The sequence below is a fragment of the Scylla paramamosain genome, chromosome 12 (genome assembly GCF_035594125.1).
Source record: "Scylla paramamosain isolate STU-SP2022 chromosome 12, ASM3559412v1, whole genome shotgun sequence".
NCBI lineage: Eukaryota > Metazoa > Arthropoda > Malacostraca > Decapoda > Portunidae > Scylla > Scylla paramamosain.
In genome coordinates, this window is record NC_087162.1 from 19,430,448 (window position 1) to 19,443,029 (window position 12,582).

General features: G+C 40.8%; 1 long non-coding RNA gene across 2 annotated transcripts in view; it reads left to right on the forward strand.

Annotated features, from left to right (window-relative positions):
- Positions 1 to 12,582, forward strand: part of LOC135105824 (uncharacterized) — a 189,590-nt gene that overhangs the window by 99,066 nt on the left and 77,942 nt on the right. For both annotated transcript variants that reach the window (XR_010271019.1, XR_010271020.1), the window contains exon 3: positions 7,981 to 8,057. This is a non-coding gene — a long non-coding RNA (uncharacterized LOC135105824). The remainder of the gene's footprint in view (positions 1 to 7,980; positions 8,058 to 12,582) is intronic.

Consider the following 12,582-nt stretch of genomic DNA (forward strand, 5'->3'; position numbering starts at 1 on the left):
GGTGCCTGCACGCCGCCGTAAAAGTAAAGAAAGGGTTACAGTTTAAAGGGACACTGAACACACCTGCTCTCACGCTTTATTCTCGTCTATAAATATCCGAAGGTCTACACACACACACACACACACACACACACACACACACACACACACACACACACACACACACACACACACACTCAGTTGACACGAGGTCCGGTTGGTGAAGGCCTGTTGACGCCGTGTCTCGTCCTCGCCGCCTGACGGGACGGGGACGACAGCGCTGTCCTGTAAACAAAGGGCGGGATGGAGGGCGGGTGGTGGTGGCGGCGGCCGCGTTCCCGTTGAACCAGGTGCTGCGTTTTCTGGAATATCCACCTGCGCGCCGGGGAGTCCAGAGTCTGAGCGGGAATGGAGCGATTTTGAGGTTACGAACTTTTGTATTTTCATTTTATATATACGAGTATTTCCACAGCATGGCATCCCTCGAGACATACAGAGAGAGAGAGAGAGAGAGAGAGAGAGAGAGAGAGAGAGAGAGAGAGAGAGAGAGAGAGAGAGAGTGTGAGAGAGTTATATATGCTTTCGAATATTTGTTTTGTGACGAAAGTTTGACACACGCTCTGCACCTGTTATGTTTTGGAGTAAGGACGGAAAGAAGGGATCAGGAGGGAGTGGAGGAGAGAGCAAGGAGGGGTGAAAGTTAGCAAAGGGAGGGAATGGGAGAAACGGGAAAGAAAAAAAAGGCGGAGAGGAAGTGGAGGAAGGATGAAAAGAAACTGAAATAAGAGTGGTAAGAAGTGGAGAAAAGAAGAGTGGAAGTGGAAGAGAAGAGGACACGAATAATAAATGGAAACAAAAGAGTAAAAGTGGAGGAAGAAGCAAAGAAAGTGGTGAAGGTCACGAACGAAGTGGAGGGAGAAGTAGGTGGAAGAGGACAAAAAGCAGGGAGAAAATATAGGAAAGATGGAAAGGATGTTGAAAGACTGGATAGAAGTGGAGGAAGAAGAGTGGAAAAAGTGGAAGAAGAAAGGTAAGATGGAGGAAATAGGAAGTAAAGAGTGACAGAAAGGTGACAGAAGAGAGGAAGACTGACATCAACCAACCACCACCGACTCGAAAATATCCAAGATTGTTCTTTGTCTTCAAGGTTTACAGTTTTTAGGGTTTCCAGTCTTGAGGGTGTCAAGTCTTTAGGGTTTCCAGTCATTAGAGTTTCCAGTCGTGAGGGTTTCCAGTCGTGAGGGTTTCCAGTCTTTAGAGTTTCCAGCTTTAGAGTTTCCAGTCTTTAGGGTTTCCAGTCTTGAGGGTTTCAAGTCTTCAGGGTTTCCAGTCTTTAGGATTTCCATTCTTTAGAGTTTCCAATCGTGAGGGTTTCCAGTCTTTAGGGTTTTCAGTTTAGGATTTCCAGCCGTCAGGGTTTCCAGAGACTGCAGCAGTAGGGTGAGTGAGTACCCCGCTGCCTTCCTCGCGGACCTAGAGCTGCTTCTCGGCGGTACCTTGCCCTCCCGCATCCCCTGTACCTTCTCCTCCAGGGATGCCGCGTCCAAGGGCTGCTGCATTTGGCTGAGGGCGTTGGTACGCGGGTACGAATCTCATTGTGTGAGTCTCAAGTGGATCAGAATATTAGAGATAAGATAGCGAAAAGTGAAAACCGGCTGCAGTAGAGTTAGCTTTGAGATCAGAGAGAGAGAGAGAGAGAGAGAGAGAGAGAGAGAGAGAGAGAGAGAGAGAGAGAGAGAGAGAGAGAGAGAGAGAGAGAGAGAGAGAGAGAGAGAGAGAGAGAGAGAGAGCAGCACCAACCCGTTCTCCACCGCCTAGCTCCAGATTCCGTGACCTGCTTAGAGTTCTTGAATATTGAGGCAGATATTACGGGATTCTTCAGAAAATTCTGAGAGATGAGGAGGGGTGGAATGGATATCAGGAAATGGATAGCAAGGGTAGATCTCTTGCTCCCGAGGCGACCACACACGAGCGGTCAGGAAAATAATAATACCGCATGGAATTCAATACGTTTAAAGAAATGAGACTCCAGGGATTTGAACCCTTACCCGCAAAACAAACTCTCTCCCTCCCCCTCTCACCTTCCCCCCTCCTCCCTCCCTCCCCCTAACATGCACCTCTATCTCCGTTAGAAAAAATAAAGCAATGGAGGTACACACACACACACACACACACACACACACACACACACACACACACACACACACACACACACACACACACACACACACACACACACACACACACACACACACACACACACACACAGTTCTAAGTGTTTCGTCCACTGACTTGGAAATGAGTGTATGTACGTATGCATGTATGTATGTATGCCTGCGTTCAGAATGTACACACAAACTGTAATCATGGGAACAAACACACGCACATCCATAACTCTGTCTAGGCGCGCTGCAACTTGTCCCTCACATCGCGTCTATGGAAGCCCGGCAAGATGTGCGTGAATTGTTAATGGTGCATAATAACTTAGCAAGACACATGGGAACGTTAGGAAAGTGTTCGGTGATTTCTGCTAAGTCGCACTGCGTGATTCCGTGAGCATGTGACAGACAGACTGAGAGACTGATTGACAGACAGACCGAGACACACACACACACACACACACACACACACACACACACACACACACACACACACACACACACAGAGATTATCCTTCTTTGCTCAATAATACATTCAACATTCAGAGAGAGATAATACATTCAACATTCAGAGAGAGAGAGAGAGAGAGAGAGAGAGAGAGAGAGAGAGAGAGAGAGAGAGAGAGAGAGAGAGAGAGAAATACCCTATGACCCTGCCCGCCGGACTGGCGCTCGTCCCGAGAGAGAGAGAGAGAGAGAGAGAGAGAGAGAGAGAGAGAGAGAGAGAGAGAGAGAGAGAGAGAGAGAGAGAGAGAAAACTATTTTTCTTGCCCTACATTCTCTCTCTCTCTCTCTCTCTCTCTCTCTCTCTCTCTCTCTCTCTCTCTCTCTCTCTCTCTCTCTCTCTCTCTCTCTCTCTCTCTCTCTCTCTCCCCCTTGACCCTGGCCTCGCTTTATCATGTTGCTGTCCTCGTTCTCTCCACTCTTTTATATTCCACCATATTTTTTTTTCCATTGATTCAAAACGGACTCGTGGGATTCGTATTCAGCAGAACATTTTTTATATTTCTTTATGAATGCACTTTCCATTTCTTTTCATATTTCCCCCTTTTTTTTCTCCAGGCCTAGAATACTACATGAATTATCTTTTTTTATTATAACTCTTGGGTACTCTTCACTTTTTATTAGATTATTTTTATTATTATTATTGTTATTATTATTATTATTATTATTATTATTATTATTATTATTATTATTATTATTATTATTATTGTTGTAATTTTTATCATTATTAAAATTATTATTAATACTATTATTAGATTATTTATTCTGTTGTAACTTTTCACCTCTCATTTATTTATTTATTTTTTTTCTGCCTGAATTTGTACACAGTCTCATTTGTCTATTGTTATTTTTCATTCACAGTGTACGAGTATATAGTATTTCTACACCTTGTCTGTCTTTTTTTTTTCACTAAATGAGATTTTTTTTTTGCTACTGTATCTACTCGTCCTTATTTTTGTTTTGCTCTTAGAATTTTTTTTTTTTTGTGTGTGTGTGTCTACTTGTTCTTTTATACATATTTCTTGTACTTCAATGAAAATACGTATATTTAATCTTATCTTTATACCTTCTTTGTGTATTTTCTTCTCTTTTACCTTCAATGGGAAACCTGAAATGAAAAGAATTTAAATGTCTAATAAAAATACTATACATACATTATACAAACTCCGCTTTTGTGTGACTTTACTTATTATTGAAGCGAAATTTCATCCCTATGCTAATGAAGTAACCTTGGATTTAATTTATGGATGTTAACAAGATTCACGCCGCGGCTCGCAAGGGTACAAGTGAATTTTTAATCTGAACTGGGTGCGTTTGGAAGGGAAAATGTAAGTGTAAAGGGGAGAACACGGCAAGAAATGAGAGTGAAATGGAGAAAACTCGTGGTCTTGGAGGGAAAGAAACGGCAAAAAATGTAAGGATGAAAAGGGGAAACCATTTAGGTAGTAGAGGAAGACACCATAAAACTGTTGCAACTAAAGCAAAAATAAATAGGTATGAGTGAATGGTAAAATACGTAAAATAAGTGGCATTAAGGGGATAAAAAAAAAAGAATTTTAGGAGTAAGGCGTTAAGGAAAACAATGAAAATATTTAGGTTCCTGAGGAGGACACGCTAAAGAATGTAAGGACTAAAACAAAAAAAAAAAAAACGTATGAATATATGGTAAAATACATAAACTAAATGGAATTAGGAGAAAAAGCTAACAATTTTAGGAGTAAGGCTTTAGGGAAAACCATGAAAAATATACGGATTAAAGAAAATACTACATAAAGGAAAAAAAAATGCTAGAGACGTCCCAAAATGAAGACACAAGTGGAAAATTGTTACATATACGAAGGGATGAAGGGGGAAAATAACAAAAGGCTAACATAATTATACTTGTGCCTTTATTATAATCTTGCTTCGGTTGGTGAATAAATAAATGAATAAATTATTACCGGATACCAATAGGGGAAAAAAAAAAATTAAGAAATCATAGGATAAATGGAGTCTTTAAAAATAAGAGACGGAGGGAAGTGTATTAAACGAGTATAGAAGGGAAGATATATAAAATGAATGAGTGGAGAAAAAATAACAAAATGGAGGGACTAAGGGAAAGAGTACGAACTTAGAGATAAAGGAAAGTATGATAAATATATATGGATTAAGAATTATCACTGAAAATAACTGATACAAAAAAAAAGTATCAGAATGATGAGTGACAAACGGGAAACAAATAACGAAAGTAAAAAAAATAATAATAGGGAATAACGGGAAAACATCAGAAAGTAAAGAGATTGAGGAGTAAACACGACAAAAAAAAAAGAATAAAGAATGAAACAAGGGAAAAAACCGAAAACACCACAAAAATGAAAGGATAAATGAAAAAAAATCCTGACAATTAATGTGTGAGAAAGAAAAGCAAATAAGACATTAAAAAAAATGGGAAAGAAAACTGCAATACTTATGAATAAAAAAAAAAAAAAAAGCTTTGAAAGAGAGAAACCTTCGTAAAAGTAAGGTACAAATGTGAAGGAAGTCCGTGCTCGGGAAGTCACGTGATAATTTACAAGGAATAGAATTGTAGATTAACTGATATTGGATTAATGAGAAATGTTCCCACGCTAATGAAATGAAAGTCTGGCGTGGGTAACTGTTTAGAGCCTGAAGTAATTACGAGAATTTGAGTAGGTGGAAAACTTAGTATTGTACGAGCAAGTAATAATAACAAACTGCAGAGAGAGAGAGAGAGAGAGAGAGAGAGAGAGAGAGAGAGAGAGAGAGAGAGAGAGAGAGAGAGAGAGAGAGAGAGAGAGAGAGAGAGAGAGAGAGAGAGAGAGAGAGAGAGAGAGAGAGAGAGAGAGAGAGAGATAAATTCCACTCATAGGTTTAGTTGCAAATATCCTTTCATCCCTAAAACCAAAATCCCACACCCACTCTCTCTCTCTCTCTCTCTCTCTCTCTCTCTCTCTCTCTCTCTCTCTCTCTCTCTCTCTCTCTCTCTCTCTCTCTCTCTCCCTTTTTTTTTACTTTTATTTGTACAAAATTAGATGTTTGAATGTTATATACTGAAAAAATCTATACATGATTTATTATCTTACTCGTTTATTGTTACATTTTTTTTTTTTACAATAGTACAGCCAGGTATTATGTTTTAAGCAAAAGAAAAGTCTGATTTAGGTTTTCCAGAACTGTCCTAATTGTATGTTTTTATTTATTTATTTATTTTTTTTTTTATCATCCAGCAAATATTGGTGGAAATAAAATTGCTCTTGTTGAGTAATTGTAGTAATAGTGCAATTAATACTGATGGTGATCGTAATAATAATGATGACAACAACAGCAATAACCAACAACAACAACAACAACAACAACAACAACAACAACAACAACAACAACAACAACAACAACAATAATAATAACAATAATAATTAATGATAGTAGTAGTAGTAATAATAATAATAATAATAATAATAATAATAATAATAATAATAATAATAATAATAAAATCATGAACATCATCGTCATCATCATTAACAACAACAACAACAACAACAACAACATCAACATCAACATCAACAACAACAACACACTCATTTGTTGCTGAAAATAACACAATTTTAAATAAACTTCTGAACGCAAGCACATCTTTCTTCTTTTTTTATTATACAGCTTTTACCACACGACCCTACACACACACACACACACACACACACACACACACACACACACACACACACACACACACACACACACACACACACACACACACACACACACACACACACACACACATACATGCAATTACATATATATACATTCAAGTAAATCCATTTTTCATTTACAAATATAGTTTTCTGTAACATTGATAGCGATTATCATCATTTTGTTTTATTTTTGTGTAATTCATCTAAAACAGTACTGCGTCAGATGTTTCATTTTACCCAGATAAAAAAAAAAAGATAAAAACGTATGCTTCTGTGAACTGTCCTACTTCTGTTTTATGTGTTTTATGGTCTAAAATAAAGTTGCTGTTAAATAATGATGATGATGATGATGATGATGATGATGATGATGATGATGATGATGATGATGATGATAATAATATGAAGAAGGGGATTATAGACTTCTGTACTAGAACACACGTGTCTCAATGTCTTAAATATCTTTAAAATCACGTCTACTACAAGACTCCAACACACACACACACACACACACACACACACACACACACACACACACACAAATACACACTAACAGGAACAACATGACAGCCTGACCTCTATCACCATTGTCACCATCCACATTGCTCCATTATTCGTAGCCACTGGGGGAAGGGGAGAAGAGGAAGGGGTATGGGAAGGGTGAGGGGAATGGGAAGAGGGGAATGTTGGCGTTGTCAGGCGGACACGTTACCAAGGACAAGCGTGGGCGGGAAGGGGGTGATTGGGGTGATGGGAACGTGGGTGGGTGTAATGGGTGGGGTGGGAATGGGGGATGGGTATGTGGGGGTGAGTTGGAGTAGGCGAGAGGCGATAGTATGAGTAGTCATGTGTGTGTGTGTGTGTGTGTGTGTGTGTGTGTGTGTGTGTGTGTGTGTGTGTTACGTAAATGATGGACTAAGAGGAGGAGTACCAAAGGGTAAAGGGAGGGAGGAAGGAGAGAAGAGAAGCGAAAGAAGGGAGAGAGAAAAGAGTTGCGAGTCCAAGGAGGGAGTTCAGGGAGAGAGAGAGAGAGAGAGAGAGAGAGAGAGAGAGAGAGAGAGAGAGAGAAGGGGTGGTAAATGATGGAAGAGGGTGAAGTACGAGTTTACGTGTTTGGCGGTATGTCTTATAGTCCAGCTGAGGGAAGAGAAGTGGGAGGGGGAAGAAGAGGGGGAGAAGAGGGGGAGATAAAGGGGAATGGGTGGCACTTGAGGTATTGATGTAATATAATATAGTGTTTTGTTGGAAGGAGAGTTGTTATGACTTGTATTTTACCTTCATGGTTGTGTATTGTCTTCCGTTACCTGTCATGCATCATACCTGTTCTCTGCTCCTGCTGGTATTTTTTCTTCCATCAATTTTACGTCATCAGAAGAGGAGTTTGAAGACGTCTCGGTAACTACAAATTGGCTTTTGTTATGTATTTTTTTTTTCACGTAATTATTGTATTCATAAATTTGTATCTCTCTCTCTCTCTCTCTCTCTCTCTCTCTCTCTCTCTCTCTCTCTCTCTCTCTCTCTCTCTCTCTCTCTCTCTCTCTCTCTCTCTCTCTCTCTCTCTCTCTCTCTCTCTCTCTCTCTCTCTCTCTCTCTCTCTCTCTCTCTCTCTCTCTCTCTGCTTGACCTTATGAGTGTCTGTTTTTATTTTGCAGCAGACAGATGATGAGTGACAGAGTGGAGGTCCTTACGTCCTGCTGTTGCTGCTGGCGTCGCCTCGTCACAGGATCAGGTATTGGTTGTTGTTTATTTACTGGTGTAATGTGTTTTTTTTTTTCTGTGTACCTTACCGGACTTGTTTACGTCCTTGTTTTTTTATTTTTTTATTTATTTATTTTTTGTTGGCGTGTTTTATTTGTTTTCTTCGTCATCATCGTTATCATTATTGTCGTCGTTGTTTTCTTCTTCTTCTTCTTCTTCTTCTTCTTCTTCTTCTTCTTCTTCTTCTTCTTCTTCTTCTTCTTCTTCTTCTTCTTCTTCTTCTTCTTCTTCTTCTTCTTCTTCTTCTTCTTCTTCTTCTTCTTCTTCTTCTTCTTCTTCTTCTTCTTCTTCTTCTTCTTCTTCTTCTTCTTCTTCTTCTTCTTCTTCTTCTTCTTCTTCTTCTTCTTCTTCTTCTTCTTCTTCTTCTTCTTCTTCTTCTTCTTCTTCTTCTTCTTCTTCTTCTTCTTCTTCTTCTTCTTCTTCTTCTTCTTCTTCTTCTTCTTCTTCTTCTTCTTCTTCTTCTTCTTCTTCTTCTTCTTCTTCTTCTTCTTCTTCTTCGTCTTCGTTTTCGTCTTCATCATCATCATCATCTTTTTCTTCTCTTCTTCTTCTTTTTCTTTTATTTTTAGCAATGAGAAGGTTTTATTTGGTCAAGTAAAATTCGTACGTACTTTCTTTCCCTTTTCCTCTGCAGGTATTTACAACATTGCTCGTTTTTGTAATCAAATAACAACTCCACTGCTGCTTGTTACGCTTGGAATTCTTGTAAACATTTAAGTCTTTACGGAGTAGCATTAAGCAGTGTTTATAATGCACTGTAACCTCACTACTTACTTTTAAACAGGTCTCCGCACCCGTATCTTACACACACACACACACACACACACACACACACACACACACACACACACACACACACACACACACACACACACACACACACACACACACACACACACACACACACAAGGCAAGTGACAACAAACACCCTTTCCAGTCCTCCATTAGATTATGTTTGGTACGATTTTATGTTTATGGCATAATTTTCCGCCTCATTCCTTTACATAACAAAGTACAAAAGAATCAAGTAATATTATATCGGCTCGGAATCCACCTCAGTATTCTTTTATTCAACCAGCCACCTTTATCGCCCATTAATTAATTACCTGGAGTGTCCCCCTCACCTGTTCGATCTCACCTGAGGCTCTCGGTGTATGTGCGGCCCAGGGAGGAAGAGGGAGAGGGTGGGGGAGGAGTTGGAAATGAATGTGAGAGGGAAAGAGAGATAGGGAAAGAGAGGGACGGAGAATGGGTCGGGGAAGGGAAGAGGGAGGGATAGGAAGATAGGAAACGGGAGGGTGGAAAGGAGAGGTGAAAGGAAGGAAGGGAAAACGATGTAGGTGTGAGGAGGAGAAAGAGAAGGGATGCGTTGCAAAGGCAGTGAGGACGAGGAGAAAAAGAGAGAGAGGAGGAGAGGAAGGGAGGAAGGGAGGGAGAGAAAGAAAAGGGAATTAATTGAATTAGAAAAAATAGGAAGAAAAGAATGCGAAACAAGCAGGAATGGAGAACGAGACCAAAGAATGCAAAATGAAAATGCAATCGCAACAACAACAACAACAAAAAGAAACAATGAAACACCAGAAACGAGAGAGAGAGAGAGAGAGAGAGAGAGAGAGAGAGAGAGAGAGAGAGAGAGAGAGAGAGAGAGAGAGAGAGAGAGAGAGAGAGAGAGAGAGAGAGAGAGAGAGAGAGAGTTATGGCAGAAGCGGTGGTAGGGAGGGCGGGTCATTCCCCTTAAGTGATGTAATGTTTGCGCACTGACAGGACGAGAGAGGGAGAGAGGGAGAGGGGGAGAGGGAGTGGGAGAGGGAGAGGGGCCAGCGTGACACCTCCTCCCTCCCTGGCTTAGTACTGTGTGTGCCATTGATTCCTCGTCCCATTATAGTATATGAGTACGGAGGTCGTGCGTCACTTGGCGAGGCGTGGCGAGGACAGTGCGGGCTGGTGGCTGGCTGGCTGGTGGCTGCCTACGTGTTTTATTTGTTTTTACATTTATTTATTTATTTATTTGTTTATTTTTGGAGATGTATATTTTTATGTGTAAATTTTATTTGTACATTTATTATGCCTGGAAGTCTTTTTTATTTTTTTATTTATTTTTATTTATTTATTTTTTTGTGTGTGTGTGTGGTTAGATATACTTAATGATCCGCTTTTGTGTTTTTCTTCATATTATCTTTAACATGAATTTGATATTGGTTTTTCTGTTTAAATGTTTCTTTTTTTTTTCCTTTCGTGTTATTATTCCTTTTACGTTTTAGTTTATTTACGAGTGGTTATTTTAGTCCCTTCGTGCTCCTCTATCTACAACATCTGTTTGTGGTTTTTCTTGCGTGGGGTTGATATGGCCATCAGTAAAAGGGCCGTTCCATACTTTCCTTATTTTCTTTAGATTACGTGGAGGGAAATGAAGCAGAAAAGTTATGCAATTTATTCCATTTCTGACAGTGCATCCCGCAAACTTGTATTTCAAAATCGTGCAGCGTTCTGTAGGTGCAACCTTTTTTCTTTCTTCATTTTTTAAGATTCTAGTTTCCCGAGCAAACATTTTTGAAGTCCAGGATTTAATTTCGCGCTCGTGTGTGTGTGTGTGTGTGTGTGTGTGTGTGTGTGTGTGTGTGTGTGTGTGTGCTTGGTTGGTTGCGGGGTCTGTGATATTTCTCGTTTTGTGTGGATACAAAAGTTCCCCCGCGAGACGCCTCTGGGAAACAAATGAAAAACTTGGAGTGTTAGCGTTTGTGCCAGTTTATGAGTCTTTGTTTCTCTTTTGGGTTATCATAGAAAAGAGTACGAGGTGATGATGTCCTCGCCTCCTTTCCCCACCGCCCCCACGCACCTCCCCTCACCACCACTGCGCCGGGACAGACACTTATACTCGCCGACACCACCACCACCACCACCACTAATACTACCATCATCTCTTGTGTGTTGCGTTTTCAAGTGCATCTTTGCCCCAGTCTTTGTTTATCCTGCTCGCCTCCGTTGGCACGTCTCTCTTACCACCTGCGTCTTCTTAAAGGACTGGAGTTAAAATAGATTAATATACCGCAAAGGATTAATTCATCTTTTAATTAGTCAGGTAGTCAGTCACTCAGTCATTCAGCTTATATGCGGCAAGAATGTGCTTGCTAAAATAGATTAGTACTGTGAAGGGTTAATCAGTCTGCCAGTTAGTCAGTCAGTCACTGGAAGAGAGTTATGAAGCAGAAAGATAATTTTTCATGCATTTTCTTTAGGTATGTCAGAAATTCAGTCATTCAGTAAGCAAAGAAGTCATGATGCAACTGGACTATTTTTCTTTGAGTTTCCCTTCAAGCACGCATCCTTCCTCGGCCCTCTGGTGGTGCCTCCTGCAAACGAAAGCAGCGTCCATAATATTTCTTTTTCTGGTCTCATTTGAATTTATATGAGTTCGGATTTTTTCCTCCTGAGAAGTTTACGTTTAATTGCGGTTCTTGCCTATTTATAGTGGTGCGAGGCTGACGGTGCCTTTGATTGCCCCAGGTACAGATACGCATCGTGTTACTTGTTTCCTTCCATTAATATTGTTACCCGTTTCCTTCCTGCCACTCATTCATATCGTCCTCACTTTACGGCCTTCTCTTCCTGTTTCCCTGCCTCATTCATTTCTCTTCTCCCCTCACTCCGTCTTCACTCACCCCTCTCCCCTACCTCCCTCTCTTCCTGTATTCGTTCCTCTTACTCATTCATACTCTCTGCTAACGTCCTTCTCTTCCTGTCTCCCTTCCTCATTCATTTCGTCCCTTCCTCCCCTCCCCTCACTCACTCATTCACAGTTCCTATTGCGTCCTCCTCTTCCTGCCTCTCTCCCTCATTCATTCATTCCGTAATCGTATATATTTTTTTCTCCCACCTTTACTCTCTTTTTTCCTTCCTTCTTCCATCCATCCATCCATCCATCCATCTTTTCCATCCTTCCTCTCTTCCTTCTTCCCTCCCACCATCCCTCCCATCTTACCTTCCCTTCGCTCACTCACCCACTAACTCAGTCACTCACACATACTCTCCCTCCATTACGTGCCTCTCTTCCTGTCTCCCTCCCTTCATTCATTCCGTCCATCTGTCCGTCCCTCTCTTATCTCACTCATTCTCTCACTTACTCCGACTCTTGTACCCTTGCGTTCCTCTCTTCCTCCTCTCTCCCTGCCTTGCCTCACTCATTCACCCCCTCTCTCCACATCCCTCTTCTCCTATCTCCTCTCGTTCATTCCATCCTCCCTTCCTTCCCCCTTACCTATGCTCACGCTCGCTCATCACCGTGCAGCACCCAGCAACACCCTGCCTGACAAGCAAACACAAGCAGGAAGCAGAAGCAAGAGTAACACGTTGCTCAGAGGAAAATATTTTGCACCGTCTCATTTCAGGAATTATTTTTTTCTTCTAGGTGGGAAACTTTCTGGGAATTTGAATGTGAGGGAAAAATAACCTTCTCTTAAATCATGTTCTATCTTTTTTTCCTTCCACTCTCTCTCTCT